The sequence below is a fragment of the Bos grunniens genome, chromosome X, assembly GCF_055505025.1.
Source record: "Bos grunniens cultivar Pamir isolate PY7600 chromosome X, Bosgru_T2T1.0, whole genome shotgun sequence".
In the NCBI taxonomy this organism is placed as follows: domain Eukaryota; kingdom Metazoa; phylum Chordata; class Mammalia; order Artiodactyla; family Bovidae; genus Bos; species Bos grunniens.
The window spans coordinates 43,937,456-43,952,695 of NC_141194.1; the positions used below are offsets into that span (position 1 = coordinate 43,937,456).

Genomic DNA, 15,240 nt, shown 5'->3' on the forward strand with positions numbered 1-15,240 from the left:
ACTATTTGACCCAGCAATTCCACGCTTAGGTATAATACCCAAAGGAATTGGAAACAGGGACTCAAACAGATACTTGTTTGCCAAAGTTATTACAGCATTACTCAGAATAGAAAAAAAGTGGAAACAACCTAAGTGTTTATCAACAGGTGAATGGATAAACAAAATGTGGTATGTACATAGGATGAAATATTATTCAGCCTTACAAAGGAATTGTTATTTTTTCCATTTAAAATAGTTTATTGGTTGTGTTAAATAAGATATTATTTATTTTCAAATATTTTATCTAAGAAATTCAAAACTATAAAGATAGTACCGACGATCCTATGTGTAGGGAAGCAAAGGAGACAGAGACACAAAGAACAGACTTTTGTACTCAGTGGGAGGAGAAGGTGGGATGATTTGAGAGAATAGCATTGAAACATATACATTACCATATATAAAATAGATAGCCAGTGGGAGTTTTATGTATGATGCAGGGCACCCAAAGCCAGTGCTCTGTGACAACCTGGAGGGATAGGGTGGGAGTGGGGTTTCAGGATGGGGGAGGCACATGTATACCTATGGCCAATTCATGTTGATATATGGAAAAAACCATCACAATATTGTAAAGTAATTATCCTCCAGTTAAAATAAAAAAGTAAATTAAACAAATAAAAATAAGGTCTTTATTAAAAAAAGAAATTCAAAACACTTGACACCTGATGCTGGTGACAACTTTACAATTGGCATTGCTACCCTATTTATATAGTTTCTGAAAACGAGGAAGAAAAATCCATCCTAATTTTCATCTTCATACAAGACAGCTTTAGGCAGTAAAAAAAAATGAGCAAAAACAAAGCCAAGCAAATAACAATCTTTAAAGGGCCAGAAAGCATTCCATATCCTGAGTAAGACGGGCAAAACAGAATAGATTACCTTTAAGTAAAATTTTGGTCACTGAAGGGAGTCCCTGAAAGGAATCCAAGCAGGTGCCCTTTCTCACGATCTCAGTTCTGAGAACTGCGTGCAGCTCTGCTTGTTCCTGTTTTCCAGGAACTGATAAGGAATAGAGAATCCTTGAGAAACAAAGAGAATAACGTATTGGATCCCTTAAAGTTGAAAGTCCCGACACAGGAAAATGCCTATTTTGCTGGGTCTTATTACTGGCAGAAGCTGGCTGTCTTAGGATGCATTGCACCTTAAGTGCTGTCAACATATCTCCCAGCTGCCTGGACTCTATCTTGAACTAGCTGATTCCACCAGTTCCTAGGAAGACTATCTTAACACACACTCAATGTCTATTTAGTTTTGTTTTCCACTTCTACTTCCCAGTAATGCCTGCCATAATTAAATCTCTTAGAACCCAGGATAGCAGGGCAGAGATGAAATCTCCTTAAGTTATAACAAAGATTTTGTCTTTTTTCTTTCCCTGTTGCACATTTTCTATCCTCAGAGACAATAAGCCTAGGGTAAGCAATTTCAAGGTCTAGAATCACATCTACTCATAATGGTTTGATAATTTTGCCCAGGCCAGAATATTGTGAGGAATACTGAATCCATATTTCTTTAATTGAAATGAGAAGGTGTCAGGGTATTTTAGGTTTTGATACCTGTAGTGGGATAGTCATAGCATGTATCAGGAATCCCAGTTCTGACTGCACAAACTTGCCCTCTCCCTCCCTCAGTAGATGTTTTAATGTGGAAACATGATCTGAAAGTGTTATGGAGTTTTCATTTAGTGTTGTTAAAATATGCACCCCTTCATTTTGTACCTGCTTATATGCAGAGTACATCATGAGAAACGCTGGACTGGAAGAAACACAAGCTGGAATCAAGATTGCTGGGAGAAATATCAATAACCTCATATATGCAGATGACACCACCCTTATGGCAGAAAGTGAAGAGGAACTCAAAATCCTCTTGATGAAGGTGAAAGTGGAGAGTGAAAAAGTTGGCTTAAAGCTCAACATTCAGAAAATGAAGATCATGGCATCTGGCCCATCACTTCATGGGAAATAGATGGAGAAACAGTGGAAACAGTGTCAGACTTTATTTTTTTGGGCTCCAAAATCACAGCAGATGGTGACTGCAGCCATGAAATTAAAAGACGCTTACTCCTTGGAAGGAAAGTTATGACCAACCTAGATAGCATATTCCAAAGCAGAGACATTACTTTGCCAACAAAGGTTTGTCTAGTCAAGGCTATGGTTTTTCCAGTAGTCATGTATGGATGTGAGAGTTGGACTGTGAAGAAGGCTGAACACTGAAGAATTGTTGCTTTTGAACTGTGGTGTTGGAGAAGACTCTTGAGAGTCCCTTGGACTGCAAGGAGATCCAAGCAGTCCATTCTGAAGGAGATCAGCCCTGGGATTTCTTTGGAAGGACTGATGCTAAAGCTGAAACTCCAGTACTTTGGCCACCTCATGTGAAGAGTTGACTCATTGGAAAAGACTGATGCTGGGAGGGATTGGAGGCAAGAGGAGAAGGGGATGAGAGAGGATGAGATGGCTGGATGGCATCACGGACTCAATGGACGTGAGTCTGAGTGAACTCTGGGAGTTGGTGATGGACAGGGAGGCCTGGTGTGCTGTGATTCATGGGGTCGCAAAAAGTTGGACACGACTGAGCAACTCAACTGAACTGAACTGAATAGCCCCTTGCTTATTCTATACAAATAGTTTAAATTGCTCAAATTCAGAATTTATTTCTTCTCCCCTATTCTCTACATTCTTTTCCAGTTCCACTTATTTGCTGGTTTGCAGAGTTATCACTTTTTAAATCCATTTTACATTGCTCTTCGAGGGCTCCATGCTACAACGGAATGAAGTTCTGATACCCACTACAACATGGGTGAACCTTGAAAATATTATGCTAAGTGAAATAAACCAGACACAAAAGGACAAATATTGCATGGTTCCAATTATTTGAAATATGTAGAATAGGCAAGTTTATGGAGATAGAAAGTAGATTAGAAGTTACCAGGGGCTGAGGGGAAAGTGGAATGGGGAGCTATTGTTTAATGGTTACAGAGTTTCTGTTGCTTCCCAGATGGCGTTAGTAGTAAAGAATCCACCTGCCAATGTAGGAGACCCAAGAGACTCAAGTTCGATCCCTGGGCTGTGAAGATTCTCTGGAGAAGAGCATGACAACCCAATTCAGTATTCATGAGAATACTGGAGAATCCTATGGACAGAGGAGCCTGGCAGTCTACAGTCCATAGGGTCGCAAGAGTTGGATACGACTGAAGCAACTTAGCACGCACAGAGTTTCTGCTGGGGTAAGGAAAAGGCTTTGGAAATAGAGAGTGGAAATGTTTGCATGACATAGTGAATGTAATTAATGCCAATAAATTGTATATTTAAAGATGGATAAAATGGTAAATGTTGTTTCCTATATTTTATCACAATAAAATTATAATTTTTTAAAAAAAACACACAGTGAGCCAAATTTGTCCTATAGGTCACCATTTTCCAACACCTGGCCAAGACAATATTTATACTTGAATATCTGACAAGAATCTCAAAACTGAATTTATGATTGTCCTACAGAAATCTATAGATTTCCAGCCTTTCCCATCTCAGTTAATGATGCCATTAACTGGTTGTTCATTTTAGAAACTTGAACGTTATCCTTTACATTTCCTTCTCCTTTAACTCTTATACCTAAGTCCTATTGATTCTATGCTGCTGCTGCTGTCACTTCAATCGTGTTCAACTCTTTGTGACCTCATGGACTGTCGCCTGCCTGGCTTCTCTGTCCATAGAACTCTCCAGGCAAGAATACTGGAGTGGGTAGCCATTCCAGCCACTCCAAGGGATCATCCCAATCCAGGGACTGAACCCAGGTTTTCTGTATTGTTGGCAGATTCTTTACTATCTGAGCCACTAGGGAAGCTATTGACTCTATACTCCTACACATTTTCTAGATCCCTTCATTTCTTTCTGTCTCTACTTTACTATGCTAGACCAACTCACCATCATATCCCATCTGGACTTTTACAGTTGCCCCTGTGCTAGTCACCCTGTTTCCTCTCTTGACCATCTCTTATTCATCAGTGGCAAAAACTGCCAGTTGTCTTCCAACATCCATTCCTTTTCTTCTAAAGTAATAGACTTCTTATCTGGGCATGGAGCCATCTAGGGGAAAAAAACTCACTTTCCCAAACTCCATTGACCTGGATGTGGCCATTGGACATCCATTCTTTCTTGCTAAAGAAACAAAATGGCAGTGACATATAGAATTTCCAGCTGCCTTTCTTGCTGGTTGAGATCTGGCTTTGGTGCAGAACAAACTTGGACAATGCTGGTAAGGGCAATAATGTAGGGATGATAGAAGAAGAAGATAGATGGAGCCTGGGTTCCTAAAGATTTTTAGGAGCATCATCCAATTCCAGCTCCCACTTCACCTTACTTATGCCATTGTTATTGTGAGTCTGTGTTACACTTAGCCAAAAGTATAATCTAATGAAAGCACCATTTTCCACATGATAGCTAGAGTGATCATCTAAGAACACAAGTCTGGTCAAAACCATCCCTAATTTTATTTAAAACCCTTCTGTGGCTGCCCATCAATGAATGAGTGAATACCAAAATTCTTAACGTTGCCCACAAGACTGTGCAAACCAGCTCCTGCTTGTTTTTCTAGCTACCTTTTGCACCCTAAGGCTCCAAATCTCCAAGAATATTGTCTAAATTTTAGTTAAGTCTTTCCTGATCAAAGCATTTTTTAAATACATAAACCCCCTATATGTAACCTTCAAATTTTGAACTTTCAAAGATGTGAACATGGAGCTTAGTAATGAAGACCTGATGGAATTGGAGGCCCAGAGAAAGGACGAAGGGAGATAAGAGAAAGAAGAAGTAACCAAAGAACTGAAGGGATTCATGACACAAGAAATGACAAGGGGATTTTATATTTGAGGAGGCACTGTTAGTTTTTTTGTTGTTGTTTTTATTTTTAATAAGCGGTCCAGAGACAGAGAATAATAGGTTTTTAAAAAAATATTTGTATATTTATTTTTGGCTGTGCTGGGTCTTTGTTGCTGCCCACAGGCAGAGGCTATTCTCTAATTGCAATGTGTAGGCTTCTCATTGGTGGCACTAGTGGTAAAGAATCCACCTGCCTGAGTCAGAAAGATCCCCTGGAGAAGGGTATGGCAACCCATTCCAGTATTCTTGCCTGGAGAATGCCATAGACAGAGGAGCCAGGGGGGTTACAGTCCATGGGTCACACAGAGTCAAACACGACTGAAGCAACTTAGCATGTAGGCTTTTCATTGCGGCAGCTTCTCTTGTTGCCTTGTGGGCTCTTGTGGGCTCCAGGGCATGGGCTTCAGTAGTTGCAGCACACAGGCTCAGTAGTTGTGGTGCTAGGGCTTAGTTGACCCATGTGGCATGTGGAATCTTCCCGGACCAGGGATTGAACCCATGTTCTCTGCATTGGAAGGTGAATTCTTAACCACTGGACCACCAGGGAAGCCCAGCACAGTTAGTTTTTGAGGCACAGGTCTTGAATGCAGAATGGTACATGAAGGTTATAGCAGCTGTTCAGATAAAATCCAGCGCTACTATGATGAGAAAAAAAAAAAAAATAAAGCTACTACCCAGACATCAGTGGATCATTTTTTTCAAGAGGGTAGATAGAACTGAATTCAGCAAGGAAACAGAATCTGTGTCATCAGGGTCAGGCATGAGTGAAATTGTAGCTTACACTCCGTCTCATGTTGTTGACCATCCTTCAGCTCACCATTTCCCACCTCCTCTCCCTTCTCCAGTCAGTAACTCTTCTTGCCTATTCATTAGATGCCAGCCCCTGTGTGCTAGCCACTGTACCATACTACTGTACTTTTCAAGGTACTGAGAGGTTGTTGCTGGACCACGAAAGACACCGGGATTCTTGGCCTCCAGAGGAGAAGAATTCAATCTGGGGCCAAAGATGAGGCTTGGCTGCTCAGAGCTTTTGTGTAATAAAGTTTTATGAAAGTATAAAAGGGATAGAGAAAGTTTCTGACACAGACATCAGAAGGGGGCAGAAAGAGTACCCCCTTGCTAGTGTTAGCAATGGAGTTATATACCGTTTAATTAGTTATTCAGTTTCAGTTCAGTCGCTGAGTCCTGTTTGACTCTTTGCATTACAATGAATCAAAAGAATGTCTGGAGGTTGTAAAGATCTTACTAGACCCACTCCCATAATTTACATTTTAAGATAGCAGAATTAGCCAGAAGGTTTTCAGGAAGGAGAAACTGTCCTCAAGCAGGATACATTGTTGTTATATAATCCTTAGTACAGAGTTTAAACTTAGTTGTTTGTTGTATAATCATCAGTTCCAGGCTTAAAGATAAAAACGTTTTATGTGACTAAGACTAAGGAATGTAAAGGAAAAAAAGTTTGTCCTTTCCTCTTCCTGGAGTATTCCAGACCCCTCTCTCCTTGGGGATCCCGGGACATCTGATCAACCTGCCTAGGGGTTGACTCTCTCAGTACTGTATTGTAAGATTAAAAATGTTTTATTTTTTGTGTTTAGGTTTGCTTGCTTTTTATGTATTATTTGTGTGAAAAGTTTTATAAACTTATTATAGTACAGTACCATATAGCCGATTGTGTTAGCTGGGTACCTAGGCTAACTTTGTTGAACAAATTGGACTTATGAACACGCTCTCGGAGCAGAACTCATTCTTTTGTAGGTGACACTGTATTGTTTTCTTTGCACAGAATGCTCTTTCTCAGGATTTCCCTGCTGATCCAGTGGCTAAGACTCTGAGCTCCCAATGCAGGGATCCTGGGTTCAATCCCTGGTCAGGGAACTAGATCCCACATGCTGTAATTACCAGTTCACATGCTGCCAGTAAAGATCCCTTATACTGCAACTTAAAAAAAAAAATTACCCACATACTGCAACGAAGATGGTATGTGCTGCAACTGAGATCTGGCACAAACAAATAAATAAATAAACATTAAAAAAAATAATGCTCTTTCTCTCTTTTTCTGCCTGAATCACTCCTATTCATCTATCAGTTCAGTTCAGTTACTCAGTTGTGTCCGACTCCTTGCGATCCCATGAATCGCAGCACACCAGGCCTCCCTGTCCATCACCAACTCCCGGAGTTCACTCAGACTCACGTCCATCGAGTCAGTGATGCCATCCAGCCATCTCATCCTCTGTTGTCCCCTTCTTCTCCTGCCCCCAATCCCTCCCAGCATCAGAGTCTTTTCCAATGAGTCAACTCTTCACATGAGGTGGCCAAAGTACTGGAGTTTCAGCTTTAGCATCACTCCTTCCAAAGAAATCCCAGGGCTGATCTCCTTCAGAATGGACTGGTTGAATCTCCTTGCAGTCCAAGGGACTCTCAAGAGTCTTCTCCAACACCACAGTTCAAAAGCATCAAGTCTTCAGTGCTCAGCCTTCTTCACAGTCCAACTCTCACATCCATACATGACCCCTGGAAAAACCACAGCCTTGACTAGACGAACCTTTGTTGGCAAAGTAATGTCTCTGCTTTTGAATATGCTATCTAGGTTGGATGGGAATACCAGAACACCTGATCTGCCTCTTGAGAAACCTGTATGCAGGTCAGGAAGCAACAGTTAGAACTGGACATGGAACAACAGACTGGTTCCAAATAGGAAAAGGAGTTCATCAAGGCTGCATATTGTCACCCTGCTTATTTAACTTATATGCAGAGTACATCATGAGAAACGCTGGACTGGAAGAAACACAAGCTGGAATCAAGATTGCTGGGAGAAATATCAATAACCTCAGATATGCAGATGGCACCACCCTTATGGCAGAAAGTGAAGAGGAACTCAAAAGCCTCTTGATGAACGTGAAAGTGGAGAGTGAAAAAGTTGGCTTAAAGCTCAACATTCAGAAAATAAAGATCATGGCATCCGGTCCCACCACTTCATGGGAAATAGATGGGGAAACAGTGGAAACAGTGTCAGACTTTATTTTTCTGGGCTCCAAAATCACTGCAGATAGTGACTGCAGCCATGAAATTAAAAGACGCTTACTCCTTGGAAGGAAAGTTATGACCAACCTAGATAGCATATTCCAAAGCAGAGACATTACTTTGCCAACAAAGGTTTGTCTAGTCAAGGCTATGGTTTTTCCTGTGGTCATGTATGAATGTGAGAGCTGGACTGTGAAGAAAGCTGAGTGTTGAAGAATTGTTGCTTTTGAACTGTGGTGTTGGAGAAGACTCTTGAGAGTCCCTTGGACTGCAAGGAGATCTAACCAGTCCATTCTGAAGGAGATCAGCCCTGGGATTTCTTTGGAAGGAATGATGCTAAAGCTGAAACTCCAGTACTCTGGCCACCTCATGTGAAGAGTTGACTCATTGGAAAAGACTCTGATGCTGGGAGGGATTGGGGGCAGGAGGAGAAGGGGACGACAGAGGATGAGATGGCTGGATGGCATCACTGACTCGATGGACGTGAGTCTGAGTGAACTCCGGGAGTTGGTGATGGACAGGGAGGCCTGGCGTGCTGCGATTCATGGGGTCGAAAAGAGTCGGACATGACTGAGCAACTGATCTGATCTGATCTGATCTAGGTTGGTCATAACTTTCCTTCCAAGGAGTAAGCGTCTTTTAATTTCATGGCTGCAGTCACCATCTGCAGTGATTTTGGAGCCCAGAAAAATAAAGTCTGACACTGTTTCCACTGTTTCCCCATCTATTTCCCATGAAGTGGTGGGACCAGATGCCATGATCTTCGTTTTCTGAATGTTGAGCTTTAAGCCAACTTTTTCACTCTCCACTTTCACTTTTATCAAGAGGCTTTTGAGTTCCTCTTCACTTTCTGCCATAAGGGTGGTGTCATCTGCCTATCTGAGGTTATTGATATTTCTCTCGGCAATCTTGATTCCAGCTTGTGCTTCTTCCAGTCCAGCGTTTCTCATGATGTACTCTGCATATAAGTTAAATAAACAGGGTGACAATATATAGCCTTGATGTACTCCTTTTCCTATTTGGAACCAGTCTTTGTTCCATGTCCAGTTCTAACTGTTGCTTCCTGACCTGCATACAAATTTCTCAAGAGGCAGATCAGGTGGTCTGGTATTCCCATCTCTTGAAGAATTTCCCACAGTTTATTGTGATACACACAGTCAAGGGCTTTGGCATAGTCAATAAAGCAGAAATAGATGTTTTTCTGGAACTCTCTTGCTTTTTCAACGATCCAGCGGATGTTGGTAATTTGATCTCTGGTCCCTCTGCCTTTTCTAAAACCAGCTTGAACATCAGGAAGTTCACAGTTTACATATTGCTGAAGCCTGGCTTGGAGAATTTTGAGCATTACTTTACTAGCATGTGAAATGAGTGCAATTGTGCGGTAGTTTGAGCATTCTTTGGCATTGCCTTTCTTTGGGATTGGAATAAAAACTGAACTTTTCCAGTCCTGTGGCTGCTGCTGAGGTTTCCAAATTTGCTGGCATATTGAGTGCAGCACTTCTACAGCATCATCTTTCAGGATTTGAAATAGCTCAACTGGACTCCATCACCTCCACTAGCTTTGTTCATAGTGATGCTTTCTAAGGCCCACTTGATTTCACATTCCAGGATGTCTGGCTCTAGGTCAGTGATCACACCATTGTGATTATCTGGGTCGTGAAGATCTTTTTTGTACAGTTCTTCTGTGTATTCTTGCCACCTCTTCTTAATATCTTCTGCTTCTGTTAGGTCCATACCATTTCTGTCTTTTATCGAGCCCATCTTTGCATGAAATGTCCCCTTGGTATCACTAATTTTCTTGAAGAGATCTCTAGTCTTTCCCATTCTGTTGTTTTCGTCTATTTCTTTGCATTGATCGCTGAAGAAGGCTTTCTTATCTCTTCTTGCTATTCTTTGGAACTCTGTATTCAGATGCTTATATCTTTCCTTTTCTGCCCGTGGGGCAACCCAAGATGGACGTGTCATGGTGGAGAGATCTCACAGAATGTGGTCTACTGGAGAAGGGAATGGCAAACCACTTCAGTATTCATCTGTCAAGTTTCAGATAAAACATCATTTCCTTAAGAAAGCCTTGATCACTCCCCACCCTGCACCATTCTTCCAAACTAGGTAAAGGCTTTCCTTGTTTTATCTGCTCAAAATACTTCTCCCCATTTTTGTTAATATTTGTCTCAATTACAGTTAACAGTAATTCAAATAATCCCATACTATATTTTCAGCTTTATGAGTCCATCTTATTCACTCCAGCACCTGGCACAGTATCTGGCACATAGTAAGCAACTCAGTGTAGTACATGTTTTTAGTAGACACAAAATTGATAGTGAGGGCAGTTCCCTGGTAGCTCAGTTGGTAAAGAATCTGCCTGCAGTGCAAGAGACTGGGGTTTGATCCCTGGAAAAGGAAATAGCAACCCATTCCAGTATTCTTGCCTGGAAAATCCTATGTACAGAGCAGCCTGGCAGGCTACAGTCCATGGGGTAGCAAAGAGTTGGACACAACTAAGTGACTGAGCACACACGCAAATAGATAGTACTAATTATTATTACTGGAGCAAAGGGAGAAGGAAATGGCAACCCATTCCAGTATTCCTGCATGGAGAATTCCATAGACAGAGGAGCCTGGTAGGCTACAGTCCATGGGGTCACAAAGAGTCGGACACGACTGAAGTAACTTAGCACAAGGACTACTTTTACCTTGATTAAAGCTACCTCTTGAAACAAATGGCTTCCTGACAACTTTTAAAAGAACCTGAATTCAAGACTACTGAAAATTAAAAAGAGGTATGTTATTTGTCTTTGATCAAGAAGTTAAAGTTGATTTTTACTTGCCATTTGTCAAACTTGTGAGATATTTTAGCATAAAGTAAATTTTATAGTTTAAAGTGATTAGTGGCTATCTTCCATAAAGTATGTAATGTGAAATGAACAGAAGGAAAAAAGGAAATAGATAGGTTTAAAGTAAAAGAATGCAAAGCATAAAAGGCATATATTATTTGGGAGTCATAGGGAGGAAATTGCTTTAATTTAAGATGTTTAGTGCCCAGCCATTATTCTGGGGGCTAGATTACCTACTACATTCCTTCCTTAAATTAATGTCTAAGTATATCACTGACTCAATGGACGTGAGTTTGAGTCAACTCCCGGAGTTCATGATGGACAGGGAGGCCTGGCGTGCTGCAATTCATGGGGTCACAAAGAGTTGGACACGACTGAGAGACTGAACTGAACTCAAGTATATACATACACATATACATATACATATATATATTGGAGAAGGAAATGGCAACCCACTCCAGTGTTCTTGCCTGGAGAATCCCAGGGATGGGGGAGCCTGGTGGGCTGCCATCTCTGGGGCCGCACAGAGTCGGACACGACTGAAGCAACTTAGCAGCAGCATACATATATATAATATGCATGTATATATACATACATGCATACAGGTATTATACATCTGTTTGCCTGGACAATTAGTCTACATATATTGCTACTGAATAAATTCATGGTAGAAATAAACTTTAATAATGAAAACTTAACATACAAACAAATAAAAATCTTGATGAATATCCACATTATACCAGTGAAACACCAGTGCAGTACTGAGATACCTGCATGTAATGACTACAGATAAACATTAAAGGAATATTCTTCAAAGGAAGAAACAAGTAACATCATAAACTACACTTATATTTAAGCTTTTCCTCCCAGGGATTTTACTTTTCTACAATCATTGCCTTCAACCATGCTCTACTGAGTATCTTTTGCATCCGTTAATGATACCTTGGGTGAATTCCAAAGCTTTCTTGTTTCTTCTGATTGCTAAAACTCAGTTCAATCTAGTTAATGTTATGCATGGTGGAGTGTTGAGGAGTAATGCATACTGATGTTTGCTGCTTACTCTGAATTACATCCAAAAAATAAGATAAATTGATAAATGATACAGGGATAAATAGAAGGTTAGACATGAGATGAAGCAAACATAGCATCAAGGTGGTGAGTATATGGGTGTTTAATGTGTCATTCTCTCAGTTTTTCTGTTTGTTTAAAAATATTCAAAATAAAGTGTTAGGAAAAAAGGCCCTTTCCTCCACCTCTCCCCCACCTCTCCCCCAAACCCCCATTTATTCTCAATTTAAAACATCAACTTCAAACTCAATTTAAGTACTATCTCTTTCCTTCTCCCAGGGGCAGTTGACCCAGGGAACTGTGACTTCATGAACTTTTGAGATGTGGGGAGCAAGTGAACCCAGAAGTTCCTGCCTGGAAGATTTCAAAATAGGCCTGGTGGGTTCCATTACCCTTGTAGTCAAGTTATGGTTAAGTAGTCAAATATGGAATTCATAGTGAAAGGGGACAGGCCCCACAGTCCATTCTTGGCTCAAAGTGAAATGGGAAGCAAGTGGAACTGTAGACCTGACCATGCCAAGCCTCTGGAAGGCTGGGCTCTTGATTTAAAATGGGAAATAATGCTGAAGGGATTAAACCTACCTGCACCCATACATCAGAAACACTCCATCAAAAATCCAACCTCAAATAAAAATACAGTCCTATCAAAAAATAAATTTCCAGGGACATAATCCTTTGGCTAGTTTCTCTTTATCTTCTCTGATGAACATGATTTTCTTCTTTTCTATTATTCTATTTTCCATATGAAAAAACAGAGTTCTGGAATTTGAAATGTATACTGATTGAATAACACATTTAAGGTTATTTCCCAAGACTGGCCCTTTCAGTATGATGAAGTAGGGAAGTGTCTTGGAGGGGTAAGTCTTGAGCTTCTTTTCTTTTGTCTGGAGTCAATGTGCACCTCTGCCCTTTTCTACAAACTTACCTCACTTCTCCTGCCTTTAAAGTGAAATGTGCTCTGCCCTCTCTCTTTAGGCTGATCTTCCCCAAACGCTGGCCCTCTGTTGCCCCTCTTCCTCCTATGCCCAGCATCCTCATCCTTGCGTTTCCTGTCTGGCGATATCCCTTAGGGAACCAGCCAACTGGTCAGGGTCTTCACGGTACAGTACTAGTGACTGGGCTTTTACTCTACTGCACTGTCGCTTTACAGGGACCTTCAGTGCAAGGTGGTACTGATGGCGATTGTCACACTTCTTGCCACAGTCCCTAATGGTCTGTAAAACAGTCATTAAAATTTAGTGAATATGTCATTGTGAAGGTTCACTTTGTGTCAATTTGGCTAGACAATGGTGCTCAGTTGTTTGATCAAACATTCGTCTAAATGTAGCTGTGAAGGTATTTCGTAGCTGTGATTAACAGTTCTAATCAGTTGACTTTAAGTAAAGGAAGTTACCCTTGATAATGTAGGTGGGCCTCATCCAACCAGTTGAAGGTCTTAAGGGCAACACTGAGGTTTCCTAAAGAAGAAACAATTCTGCCTCAAGACTGGAACATAGAAACACTGCCAGAATTTCCAGTCTGTTGGCCTTCTGTATAGATTTCAGACTTGCCAACTCCCACAATTGTATGAACCAATTAAATATTTTCCTGTCTCCCTTTTCCTTTTTCTCAATAATGCTTTTAGAGTAGTGAAGTATATGGCTGGATTTAGAGTTGAACAAATCTTGTGAGACTACTGTTAACCCAAGTTACAGGAGACTGACACACAGATTAGAATGCCGGTATGTAATTTATAATAAGAATTCTGAGGATTGGTTTTTTCTGCTGGTAAATGAATTCTGTCTGGCTGGAACCTCCTGAAGAAACCCTTATGTGAAAAGAAGGCTGCTCCTAGGCAAGGAAACAGAGAGAGGGGAGGTGGCAAGATGATTTTAATAACTGCTATCATCAGATTTGGTAGCTAGATGCAACCATCTTCATCACAGGTATATAACAGCTATGGGGTCTAGTTGGCTATGTTCGTAGGACAGGGCACCTTTTCTCTCTCAACACTGTTGAATGGACATTGCCAGCTTCGACCCTGACTTATCTTTTTTGGTTCTGTGTTTACATGATGACTATCTGTTTCTGTGGATATCGCATTTCCTTTAGCTATTGGCAATCCTGTTACAACCAAGATTCTCTTCTTATTTTATGATCTATTTTTTAAAGTATGATGTGTTAATTTCATAACTTGAAATCTCAGAGTTCTGATAGCACCTTCCTGTAGAGTTGCTCAGACTGTCCCATGTTTTGTCAGCTCAATGAGTCAGTTTGTCATCCAAAAACAAAGCAGCTTTGCTACCTCACTTAAGCCTATTATTCTGAAATGATCTACTTCTGGAAAATACTGTTCCAGAGCTTCCCTGTGCAACCAGACTGAAGCTAATCTCCAGCTGAGACCACATTCGGGCTCAACTCCCCCACCTCCCATTCTATTCTGTTTCTTTCAACCCCCTTCTCTTAACAACATTCTGCCAAAAAAATCGCTTAACACAAGAACTCCTATTTCAGGCCCTGCTTCTCAAAATGGGAACTTTAAGATATTTAAGTAAATTAATTTACATATAGATTGGGACTAGTTAACATAACTTCAAATTGCATGCTTATTCCTTTAGAAATTCTTTGAATTACTACTGGTTGAATACTGTTTGAGTTACTACTGGTTGTTCACCATCATACACAGAGTGGAGGGTTCAATGCCTCTGATTTTTTTTTTTTTTTTGGTTTCCTAGTGCATATAAAACTCATGTTTATACTATATTGTAGCTTATTCAGTGTATAAGAGCTATATACTTTAAAACAATGTACATACTTTAAAGTACTTTCCTGCTAAGAAAATGCTAGCTATCATCTACTGCTGCTGCTAAATCACTCAGTCATGTCCGACTCTTTGTGACCCCATGGACTGCAGCCTACCAGGCTCCTCCGTCCATGGGATTTTCCAGGCAAGAGTACTGGAGTGGGTTGTCATTGCCTTCTCCGAGCCATTATCTGAGCCTTCAGCAAGTCAGTCTTTTTGCTGGTGAAGGATCTTGCCTCAGTGTGGATGACTGCTGACTGATCATTGTGGGTGGTTGCTGAAGGTTGGGATGACTGTGGCAACTTCTTAAAGTAAGACAACAATGAAGTTTGCTGCATCAGTTGCGATGTCTCTGATTTTAAAGGCTAATGGTCAGAGGTAGCTGATTTTACCCAGACCAAGAAATTGTGGATCTTCTTCTTTTCCTCTTTAGGTTGTCTGCCTCTGTCTATCCCTGCCATTTCTCCTCTTTGTGGCTATTGTCATTGTAACATTCTTTCTTGGAGTTTCTCCCATTTTGCCATAACATCATTTTGTCCTTTTCCTGTGACTCAGCCTCCAAAGCTAATAATCATTGATGGTAAGTGGAGGGACATGGTCAGAATTACTGTGGGGAAATACCCTAGTT

The 15,240-nt window shown here is 40.8% G+C and overlaps 1 pseudogene; it reads right to left on the reverse strand.

The window, feature by feature from the left end:
• Nucleotides 1–1,089: 1,089 nt before the first annotated feature.
• LOC147340233 (tripartite motif-containing protein 60-like) lies at nt 1,090–12,868 on the reverse strand (annotated as a pseudogene).
• Nucleotides 12,869–15,240: the final 2,372 nt, after the last annotated feature.